Source organism: Camelus dromedarius, chromosome 3 (assembly GCF_036321535.1).
Source record: "Camelus dromedarius isolate mCamDro1 chromosome 3, mCamDro1.pat, whole genome shotgun sequence".
Classification (NCBI taxonomy): Eukaryota; Metazoa; Chordata; class Mammalia; order Artiodactyla; family Camelidae; genus Camelus; species Camelus dromedarius.
In genome coordinates, this window is record NC_087438.1 from 55,794,181 (window position 1) to 55,805,179 (window position 10,999).

General features: G+C 43.3%; 1 pseudogene; it reads right to left on the reverse strand.

Moving 5' to 3' along the window:
- Positions 1-650: 650 nt before the first annotated feature.
- On the reverse strand, positions 651-5,682 carry LOC116149679 (small ribosomal subunit protein uS19-like; annotated as a pseudogene).
- Positions 5,683-10,999: the final 5,317 nt, after the last annotated feature.

Sequence of the window (10,999 nt, forward strand, 5' to 3'; positions counted from 1 at the left end):
TTCAAAAAGTATAGTTGAAGTAGTAACTGTGTGTGAATGCACCACTGTGAGTTGCAGAGAGGACTCCAGAACTGTGCAGTGTGCATTTCTCCAGTACTAATACGCCATGGTGCCATGAAAATAACAGCTTTCACTTCCTCTGCCACCTATCTGCAACTCGGCGCATTGGCAGGAAAATCCATTTCTAGCCCATTAACATCCTTGTGAGGGCTTTAGAACCCTAAAGGCCGGTACTTGGTTTCCTATGAGAGCAACAGTCTGTAAGACTAGTTCTGTTTGTAATGAAAACAAACTTACCATAGGTGTACACGCTTTAGCTTCCGTATCTTGAAAAAGAGGATATTTATAGTGCCTCCCTCATTCGGTTGTTGTGTTATTAAATGAGCCATTGCATGTAAGTACTTAGAACGGTATCTGCAGTGTAGCACGTATTTTAGTGTAAACGTGAACATCTATTTTGAATTCATTTACTTCTCCCCACATCTAGAGCTGCGGCTCCGGTCCACCATCATTTCTGGCCCTGTTCCTAAAACCGCCTTTTATTCGGTCTCTGTGTACCCACTCTTAACCCAATACAATCCATTCTTCACACAGAAGTCAGGGTGAATTTTTTTTTTTTTTTTTTTTTTTTTTTGAAGAGAAGTCCATCTTTATTGACCAGCAGACGACTCGAGGGGGATGAAGCGTGAGGAGTGTGAGGCCCCGATGGCAGGCTGGCGTGTTTCACGGGCTTGTAAGTGATTGAAAACTCGCCTCGGCACTGGCCCATCATCTCAGGCTTCATTTTCACCTGGTTGAAGGTCTTGCCGTTGTACACGCCCACCAAGCTGCCCACCGTCTCCAGGAGATGACCGTCTCGCGCAGGCGCGGTTTCACCACCACGTGTTTCTCCGTGGGCGGTGCCGCCGTCCCGGCCTCGCGCAGGCGCTTCAGCAGCGACGGCAGCTTCCTGCGCGGCGACGGCAGCTTCCTGCGCAGCGCGTGGTCTAGCCGCCGCCGCCGCCGCCTCCGCCGCATCCTCTGCTCCAAGAACATGTGCTCACCTGGTCGAGGTCCACGCCGCGGTAGGTGAACTTCCGGACGGGCCGCTTCTTCTTTTGTTCCACTTCCGCCGTCTTGGTGCTTCGAAAGGCCAGGGTGGGTTATTTTTTATGGTAATTTAGTCATATCATTCACCTGACCAGAACTTGGCAAGATTTTAAGTGAATTCATTAAGAATGAAATGCGAGCTTTTTCCATGGGCCTCGAGGCTCTCCATGCTCTGGCCCTTCCCTGCCGTCCTAGACTCATTTTCTACCTGGTTCCCTTCCTTCACTATGTTTTCTGGCTCATCCGCGTTTTTCAAATGGCCTTTATGTGCCATGTTTTCTCTCTTCCGGAATGTTCTTTCTCTAGCTCTCCACGCTGCCTTTTTCAGGTCTGTGTTCAAATGTCCTCTTAAAAGTGACTTTCCTTATTATCAGGTCTAAATAGGCACATACTTTTCTCCTCAGTCCCTGTGAAACATTTACTGTTTTATTTTTCACTTCAGACTCTAAATCAGGTGAAATTTTATTACTTATTTCGTTGTTTGCTAGTTTCTTGTTTGTCTCCTTTGCTAGCTATCCGTGTTTATTATTACTGTACATACCAGAGACAATACCTATTAGTTGAATAAGTGGATACTTTTACATATTTTGAAAAATGGAAGTAGAATGATTGAAGATACTTGCTTGGAGGTTGTGAATTATTTCCATTAGTCAGGGATTCAGATGGAAAGGCTTTTTTTTTTTTTTTTTAGTTGCCTCACTTGTTTCTCCTCTCTCAGTAACTGCCGTCTAGTGCTGCCTGTTGTTCAGTATCAGAAAACTACTGTTTTATATAGCTTATCTGTTGTTGTTGTGGTTTTTTTTTTTTGATTGTTTAAAACAGAAAAGTAAATCTGGTCCGTATTTCTCTATCTTGATAGGAACTAAACAATTGCACGTATATTATTTTTTATGGCTCCAAATGATTGCTTGTACTTTGTATGGACTTTTACAGATGAGAGCATCTTACATAAAGGCAATTCATGGAGATTATAGTGTCCTTTCTCTGTCTCCAAGTTAATACCTAAGTCAATGTGCTGCCATCTTGGGACACTATGTGTGATAATGGAAATTCTATGAATGCAAACTTAGAAGGACTTAATAGTGTTTCTTCAGCTTTTTCCCTAGGCTTATCTCTGTTATGTCATATCTGGTTGGTTGAAGAACCAGGGCAGAGAGCCAGGAGAGACCCTGAGAGACCCACAGTCTAAGCTTACAAAGTGCTTTGAGCAATTCTTGCTTATTTTTCTGTAAACCAGATAGATTGTTTCAAACCTGAATGCTAGAAAAGGGAACACGTGAAGTTAATATCTGCAAGAATTTAATTGTTCTAAGAGTCAACACAAGATTTTTATTAAAAGAATAATTCCCCCTCCCCATCCTGGAGATATATTTAAATAATAAAATCAAATAGATGTGGAAATGTATTCAATAGATCCACACTTGGAAATTTGGAATATGGTTCAAAACAATAAGAAATATTTTTTATAGAAAATTAGGCTTCTATTACATTGATTTCTAGGCAGAATATTTCAGCGTAAATATCCTGGGATTGCCTTTCTACAAACTGAAAAGTGGATAAATGTGAAATAATCTACTAGCACTTACACATTCTCTTTTCTTTTTGAATGAAACAAATTTTCTTCCTCAATTAAAAGTCTGGGAATGGGTGATGTTATTACAACATAGAAAATTATGAGTTATTTAATCCTTTGTGTAATGAAAGGGAAACACATAAAGAACTTGGAAAAGACTTTGCTATTGGTGATTGTTCTGATGTGTGGTGCCAGTTTCTGCATTCAGACCTGGTTTGATGCCAAGATGTTGTATATGGATACTCTTAATGTATTCTTATATTTATAGAAATAAGGCATGAAAAACATAATGATAACCCTGGAAGGAGGAGGGAAAAAACTCTAATTTAGACTAACAACCAGTTCTAATACAAGTGAGGATATCAACTAGTGAATTTGTTATAGCATAACTTGAGTTTAGATATAAATATAGTGTTGAAAGTTATTGTTCCACACTAGTAGGTTAACCCTAATTGCTGGACATCAATGTCTAGTTTTTAGGTGCTAACTTGGATTAAAAGCAAAGTATTTCAATTAACGAGTTGTTTAGTAAGTAGACTTGAGTTGTGAATTCTCATTCACCGGAAGTCCCTGGGCCTTCTATTTGCTATTCTTTAGGTAGGAAAGAGTGGGCCAATCTTGGCAAGGTAGGGAAGGGAAGATGATTTTCTCAGTCATACGTATGGACTGGTCCCCAAATAATAGATCCAAATTGCCCTAAAAATATTTCTGTGACACTGAAACAGAATGTGAATTACATGCATTTATTTAAGAAATGTATAAATATTATGATATGCAGGAGCTAGGTTTCAGTCACTTTTCTAGATATTTTGGAAACATCAGTGAACAACAGCAAAACATCATAATTCCTACCCCCTCATAAGAGCTTAGATTCAATTAGGGGGTAGATATACAATAAAAATAAATGTAAAAACTGAATATATTACAAAATAGAGAAGGTGATGACAACTTTGGGGAAAATAATAGGGAGTGGAGTCAGGGCAAGCAAGCTGAATGCATTGTCAATGACGTCTGAGTAGGTCTCATGCAAAAAGTAGTATTTGGTCAAAAACTTGAAGGAGATGAGGTTTTTAGCTAAAATGACATCAGAAGAAATACTGTTCTGAGCTGAGTGGTCAGTGCAACATCTCTAAGATGGAAGGTTCCTGGAAGTCAGTAAGAAACAGCAAGGGGGTGGTGTTCACAGAGTAGAATGAGCAAGGGGGAGGAAAATTGGGAGCTAGATCAGAGAGAGAATCGGGAGCTAGACCTTTGGGTTTTACTCTGAGGAACACGGAATTCCACGGTGTGACCCCGGTTCTTAAACTGTTCTATCCCAGGAGACCCTTTTCTACAGGTCTAAAATTAATCATGCCCATCAGTCATTACTGGCTGAAGCTGTACTATTTCTGATACCAAGCACCAGCCACTGTCTTCCCTCCCAGAGTATCAGCACCGTCACTTATTTTACGTGAAGGAGTGGCAACTTAACTGCACTTAACAAGTTGATGAAGAAATTAATTGCAGTGAGAGCTTCAGACATTGCCATAGTCAGATTCCTTTTTGTAATGAGCTAGGACTGGGTCAGCAAACATTTTTCTATAAAGGGGCAGAGAGTAAATACTTTTGATTTTGCTGGCCATATGGTATCTTTTGCAAAACTCAGCTCTGCCGTAGTGGTGACAGGGCAGCAATAGATAATGTAAAAATTGATTTACAAAATCAAGTGGAGGGCTGGATTTGGGCCCCAGGCTCTCGTTTGCTTACCCTTAGGATAGAACACAGAGAATATATTAGCTTTGGAGCAAACGCCATTAAGTGAGGGGTGATGCAGCATGGAGCAGGAGAAATAGCAGTCATTAAACCCTGGAATCAGACAGACCTGTCCTTTAGGCTCAACTCTGCTTACCCAGAGCATGTAGCAGGTGTTGTGGGGTGAATGTTTGTGTCCCCCTCCCACACCCTGTACAAAAAGTTCGCATGTTATAGCCCTATCTCCCAGTGTGATGGTATCTGGAGGTGGGCCCTTTTGGAGATTACTAGGTTAAGATGAAGTCATGAGGGTGGGGCCCCATGATGGGTAAAGACATCCTTAGAAGAAGAGGAAGAGAGACCAGAGCTTGCTTTCTTTCTCTCCACTTTGTGAGGGTGTGGCAAGAAGGGAGACATCTGCAAGCCAGGAAAAGGATCCATAGTGGGAACTCGATCGGATCTGCAGGCACCTTGAGCCTGGACTTCCCAGCCTCCAGAACTGTAAGAAATACACGTCTGCTGGTTAAGCCACCCAGGCTGTGGTATTTTATTATAGCAGCCCGAGCTGACTAAGACAGCAGGTGTTCAAAAATACAAGAGAATGTCTACCAGAGACCAGACTTTGAGGAAACATCACTTCAGGATATAATAATGGCTTCAGAAACAAGAGAGAAATGTAGAATAGACCAGTATCTCTCTAAATACTGCTTCTGTCCCATTGTCTCACTCTTCTCCTTCCAGTACTCCAATTTTACAGATTTATATATTTGATCATGCTTTACCTGTCTCTTATTTTCTGTCTTGTTTCTTTTATATTTTTACTATGTTCTTCTCTTGCATATTCTTATTCACCTGTCTTGTAGTTCACCAATCCTATCTTATACTGTGTCTAGTCTGCTGTAAAACCTACCCAGTGATTTATTAATCTAAAATATTGTATTTTTCCATTCTAAAATGTCCATTTGACTTAATTTAAGTTATCATTTTTTGCTTAATGCTCATTTTTTTCTACTATTTGATCAACTTTTTCTTTAATACCTGAATCATCTGCACATCTTCTGTTTTTTCCTCTCCTCTTAGTTTATAGCAAACCTAGTATGTCCTATGTATTAGCACGCCTCATCAGTTTGGATATTGTGGATAAGCAACAGCTTCTGTAGGGGTTAACCTCTAACCTCTGTTTGCTCAGTACTGCATGCTGCCGAAATCTGATCAGCTTTTTGGCTTTCCAGCTGCTGCTCTCCTCTGGGTTTGTAGAGTTCCACTTGACCCACGTGCAGCTTAGGCATCATCCACCAATGTGTAGGGATTAGGTACAGCATTTTGGGGGCTCCTTTCCTGATTTTTCTCTCACTCTCCGGAAATCTGCTTCTGCAGTATCCTGCCCTTACAGGACAGCCTTTTTCTACTTAGGCCCTATTTCCCATGCTTGAATGTGGAAAACTAGCTTAAGAAAAATCCAAGGGGATGTGGAGCTCATCTTCTGTACCTCCTTCTCTCAAGGATGACAGCACCTGTATTGCTGGCTCTCCAGTGTCAAGCAGTTGTTGGGTATATTTTATCCAGTTCTTCTAACAGTCTCAGCCATAGCATTAATCCAGGACAGGACACTTTGCCAGGTCCAGAACTGGCTCCCCTTTGCGCTTCACCTTACTGTAATGTAATTTCCATCCCACTACTCCGCTGACACTGCTCTTGCTACACTCACCAGTGACTTCCATGGTACTCCTCCAGTGGATTCTTTTCAGCCCTCATCCTACTCTGTCTCTTAGTAACATTTGACCCAGTTGACCATCTTGGGTTTTCATTCCACACACTCTTGGCATTCCTTCTACCTCTGTGGCCATTTTTTCTCAGTCTCCTTCATTGACTTAATTCTCCTTTACTCAACTCTTCATGTTGGATGGAGTGTCTCAGGCCCTCTGATGAGAGGAGTCTCAGGGACTCCTTTCTCCTCAGTCAACACCCCCTGTATAAGGGATCTCATTCATATCTGAGGATTGCCACACTGTGCTGGAAACTCTAAAATTCGTATTTCCAGCCCAGGCCCTACTTGTAAGCTTCACAACTTAGATCTAATGGCCTACTTGAGAGCTCCACTTGGATGCCTCACAAGGATTTCTAAATATAGCATGTCTAAAACTGAACTATTGTTGTGCTGTATGCTGACCTCCCTCTTGTTCCCAAGTTCTCGAACTTTTGATCAAACTTTCAACTTGATGAGATTCCATCTCTTTGCTGATGCCCTTACTTTGCTTTGTTCTGGGCCAAGTACATTGTTCTGGAGTCATCAGAGTCTTTTTTTTTTTTTTTTATTAGGGTATGTGAGGGTATAGGGGCTTCCAACCCTGAAATCTCACTGTATTGCAGCTTAGGATCGGTACAGGTATTCATAGGCAAGACCAAAGTCATCAGATAAAAATTAATTTATGTTCTTATGCTCTGTTTGAGACATTCAAAACATTGTTAATTTTAAAGTAATTTCTAAGAAGTTTTAGAAATTTGGAGGCTAGATTTCTGTAGATTCTGTAAGACTTGCCTTATGGAAAACAATTGCCATCTCATAGAATTCCGTCTACAATTTGTGGAACTGCTGCTGGCTAGATAGACTTTCAGTTTACATTATACAGGCTGAAGTTTTAGGCTGCTTTTAGTCAGGGATAACTAGGGGTTTTAGATGGATGTATGCCATCTCGTCTGTTCAACATCTTGAGCATTAAAAGACTTATTAGAAAGAAGAATATGTTTTAACTAATGAGTTTTAAGAGAAATGGTCTAAGTAAAGTAATACTTAAATTTTATCTATGTTCTTTAGAACCCCTAGTCATAGCACGGTGCTTGTTGACCCTGAGTGACCTTGGGTGTGTCACTTATTCTGTCTTCATTTTCCTCATTTATAAAGTGGTGGTGATAGTGCCTGCCTCAGTGGTTGCTAGGAAGCTTAAGTGGCTTAGCATTTATAAAGTGCCTAGAACAGTGCCTGGCCCAGGACAAACATGATAACCACTTGTTAAATAAATTAAATAAGTATTCCCAGCTTCTCCTTTTTAGTTTCTCTGTTGTTTTATGAAAGAACGGAGTCAGGAACCCTGGATTCTTACCTCAGAGGTGTCATTGCTTAGCTGTGTGGCCTTAGTACCTACCATTCAGTTTTTAGTGTCATTTAGCTTTGGTTCTGCATCTGTAACATTGTGAGTAACACTTACTGGGTGCTTTTCTGGTGCCAGGCTCTCCATGAAGCACTTGACCTACATCATGTCATTGAATTCTCACGGCTGCCGATAGATGGGTGGTAAGATACTAACCTTCATTTCATCTGAGGCTTACAAAGGATAATAACTTGTCCAAAGTCACACAGCTGGTAAACGTGGCATCTGGGCAGCATGTCCACTTCCCGAGCACAGAGCGCTGACCCCGCTCTGAGACCCTCATTCTTCCGCAGTGGCGGCTTATGTCTTACTGACAGGGCTTCTAGGCACTGAGAAGCAGCCCAGGTTCAGCCTGGCCTCTGCGTCTGCAGACCGTCTGCAGTTTTGGCTGCGGGAGAGCCCCTGAGACTGTCTTCTTGTCGGAGGGAGGACATCTTCCTTACCTCCTGGTGCTGGAGTCCGGCCCCCTTCAGCAGCTCACACGTTCTCTCTGGAGGTGGCCAGTGGGAGCCTGGGCTGGCCTTCATCCCTGGCTTTTGGCTCTTGTCTGTCATTGCCTTCCGTCTAGGCTGGATTTGCAGTTACACCAGAACATTCACGCAGACCCTAAGCCCTGTGTTGCCTCCTTGGCATGTTCTCCCCTGAATCAAGTCCTGGTTTTCCTTGGCAACCATGCAGCTTGACCCTCCCACCAAGCAGACCTCCCTGTAGTGTTAGCATTTCAAAACTGAATCCTGCTGTCAACATAATTGTTTGTTGTCCAGAATCCAGATTATCCTTGCAGTGGCCTTCAGGAGACAATAGATTGTCTATTTGTCATGTAATACCTTTGTGACCCAGATGATGAGAGAGGAGCAGGCCAGCAAGGGAGAAGGCATCACGGGGCCTCGGAGTAGAGTGTTCTCAGACCAGCAGACTCTGATTCCTCTTAAACCACACTGCAGGGGTGGGGGAAGGCTTCATCTACTCAGCCTGGACCAGGAGAGTCAATAAATGTCAGTGCTAGAAAGGATCAGGACAATATCCTAGCCACCACGAAGATGAAGAAATCAAGACCATTAGAGGCCAGTTGGCCTTGCTCAAGTTCCCATGTCACTTTAACATTGGACCAGGACCAGCCTTCCTCACACCAGCACTCTTAACCCTGTGTGGTGTCACCTCTTCCACATGAAACTCAGGTGTGTAGCAGGTACGAGTCCCAGACCACAGATGCAGGCGTGCAGTGGTTGCATTGTGTCTCCTCAAGAAGAGGGACCCCAGTATCTGTGAATATAAACTTACTTGCAAAGAAGGTCTTTTCAAATGTAATTAAGTTAAGATAAAGTCATCTTGATTAGGGTGGATCCTGAGTCCAGTGGCTGATCTCCTTCTAAAAAGAAGAGAGGGCACACAGGGGTGCATGCAGAGAGTGGGCCCTGGGGAGACAGACGCAGAGGCTGGAGTGATGCGGGAACACTGTGGACGGCGGCCAGCGCTGGAAGCTGGGAAGAGGTCTCCCCTAGAGTCTGTGTGGGAGGCTAGGCCTGCTGCCACCTCTAGCTTGTGCTTCTAGCCTCCAGAGTGGAGGGATTAAACTTCTGTTTTTTCAAGCCCCCCACTTTGTGGTACCTCGTGATGGCAGCCCTGGGAAACTAATACAAGGTGGCTCTTAAATATAATTTAATTTTTCTGTAATTCAACATGATGTTTATTTTGTCCTTTAGTGCCTCCAGGTGGTAAACACTTAAAACCCTCCCGCCTCCCAGGGCGTTGCCTGCACAGCACCCCGGGCGCATCTGCCCTGCCCGGTTGTCTGGGAACACACCTCGTTTCTCTGCCCACGGGCCCTCCCATAAAGGGTGGCTTCCAGCCCACCTCAAGGCAGGAGACTCAAATGGCACTTCACACTCATGGATTAGGCAGTTGAGGTGTTCTGGATGTTCCTGCAGTGACAGCTTCTTTGTCATGATGGCTCTGCCAGGGAAATAGGCCCACCCATGTTTCTTCTCTCATCCTTACCGCCCCCTGCAGTCATGGGAAATAATTCTCCCCGCTTCCCTCCTCCTCATTTCTGGGCGCTCTCCCTAGTCTCTGTATCTGTGCCTTGATCCTCTCACTTCCTTACTTAGACTTTTGGGACACAAACCCCCACATATCTGCTGGCTCTTTCAGCTCTCTGTCTTGCCGCACCCCTCCCCTAAGGCAGTGCACCCAGAATATTTGCTATGGGCGGTGGCGAGGAGAGTGGAAAATAGCAGTGGAAAAACAAAGAACATTAGTTGGTTTATCAAAACTATTATCTGGATGAATGTGATATGGAAGAAAAATGTACTCCTGAGCCAAAGAGACATGAAATCAGATGCCAACAATGCTACTTTCTAGCTGTAATTAGGACAAGTTATATTTAGTCTCTCTGAGCCCTGGTACTCTCGCTTACCAAAATAGGGAATTAAAAGACCTACCTTCTGGGGTTGTTGTGAGGATTAAATTTAGTGAGATAATATATGCAAAGCATAATATCTCCATGTAACAGAAGCACAAAGAGAGTACCAACTAGCCAAGCCAGCGTTGTCACGGAAATGACTTCCAACTGAGCCCATGTCCCATTTCTCCCCTAAGGAACCAGCATCCATGATGTCCCCAGCTATTTCACCTGAGGGTTCTTTCTGAGCATGGCCTCCCACTGCTACGCAGATACTGCCCTGGAGGATGGCTGGCTCCTTAATTGTCTTTCCTGTTCTACGAAATAGCCTGAGGTTGGAATCTGGCTTCTCTGTCCTTCCCAGGCATCATCATGTTCAGGCTTTGGGGCACTTTGTCTTTTGTGCTTTCCTGAATCCAGATAAATACTCTGCAGATAGACAAGTGCCTTATATTTTAATCGACTTGGCTCTTAAACTGGAACACTGCTGAACTCTTGTGGAGAATGAGTGCTTTCCTGTGTTTTCAGAGCTGGTGAAACCCCTGTTGACCATGCCAGACTTTCCTTCTCTAAAAGCGTTGTCATTCAGACGCAGGGCCACTAGATGTCACAAATGGGGAAGTGTTCTGCCCTGCTCCCTGTGGTTTCTCCTGCAAGGAGAGATGGTGATGTACTATAATCCTTCTTTAAAAACAATGTTCTAAAAGACAATTTTTTTAGGGCAGTTTTATGTTTGTAACAAAATTGAGAGGAGGGCCGGAGTTTCCCATGTACCCTCTGCCCCCAGACGTACATGGCATCCCCTGTTATCAACATCACTTACCAGAGTGGTACCTTTTTTTTTTATTAAGGATGAACCCACACCAACACATCACTATCACTGAAAGTCCATAGTTTACCTTAGGGTTCATTCTTCTTGCTGTATACTCTGTAGGGTTGGACAAATGTGTAACATAGATCCATCATTATACTGTACTAGCATTGCTGAGCCTGGATGTTTGTGTGTCACCTCAAATTCATACGTTGAAATCCTAACCCCAAAAAGGTGATGGTATT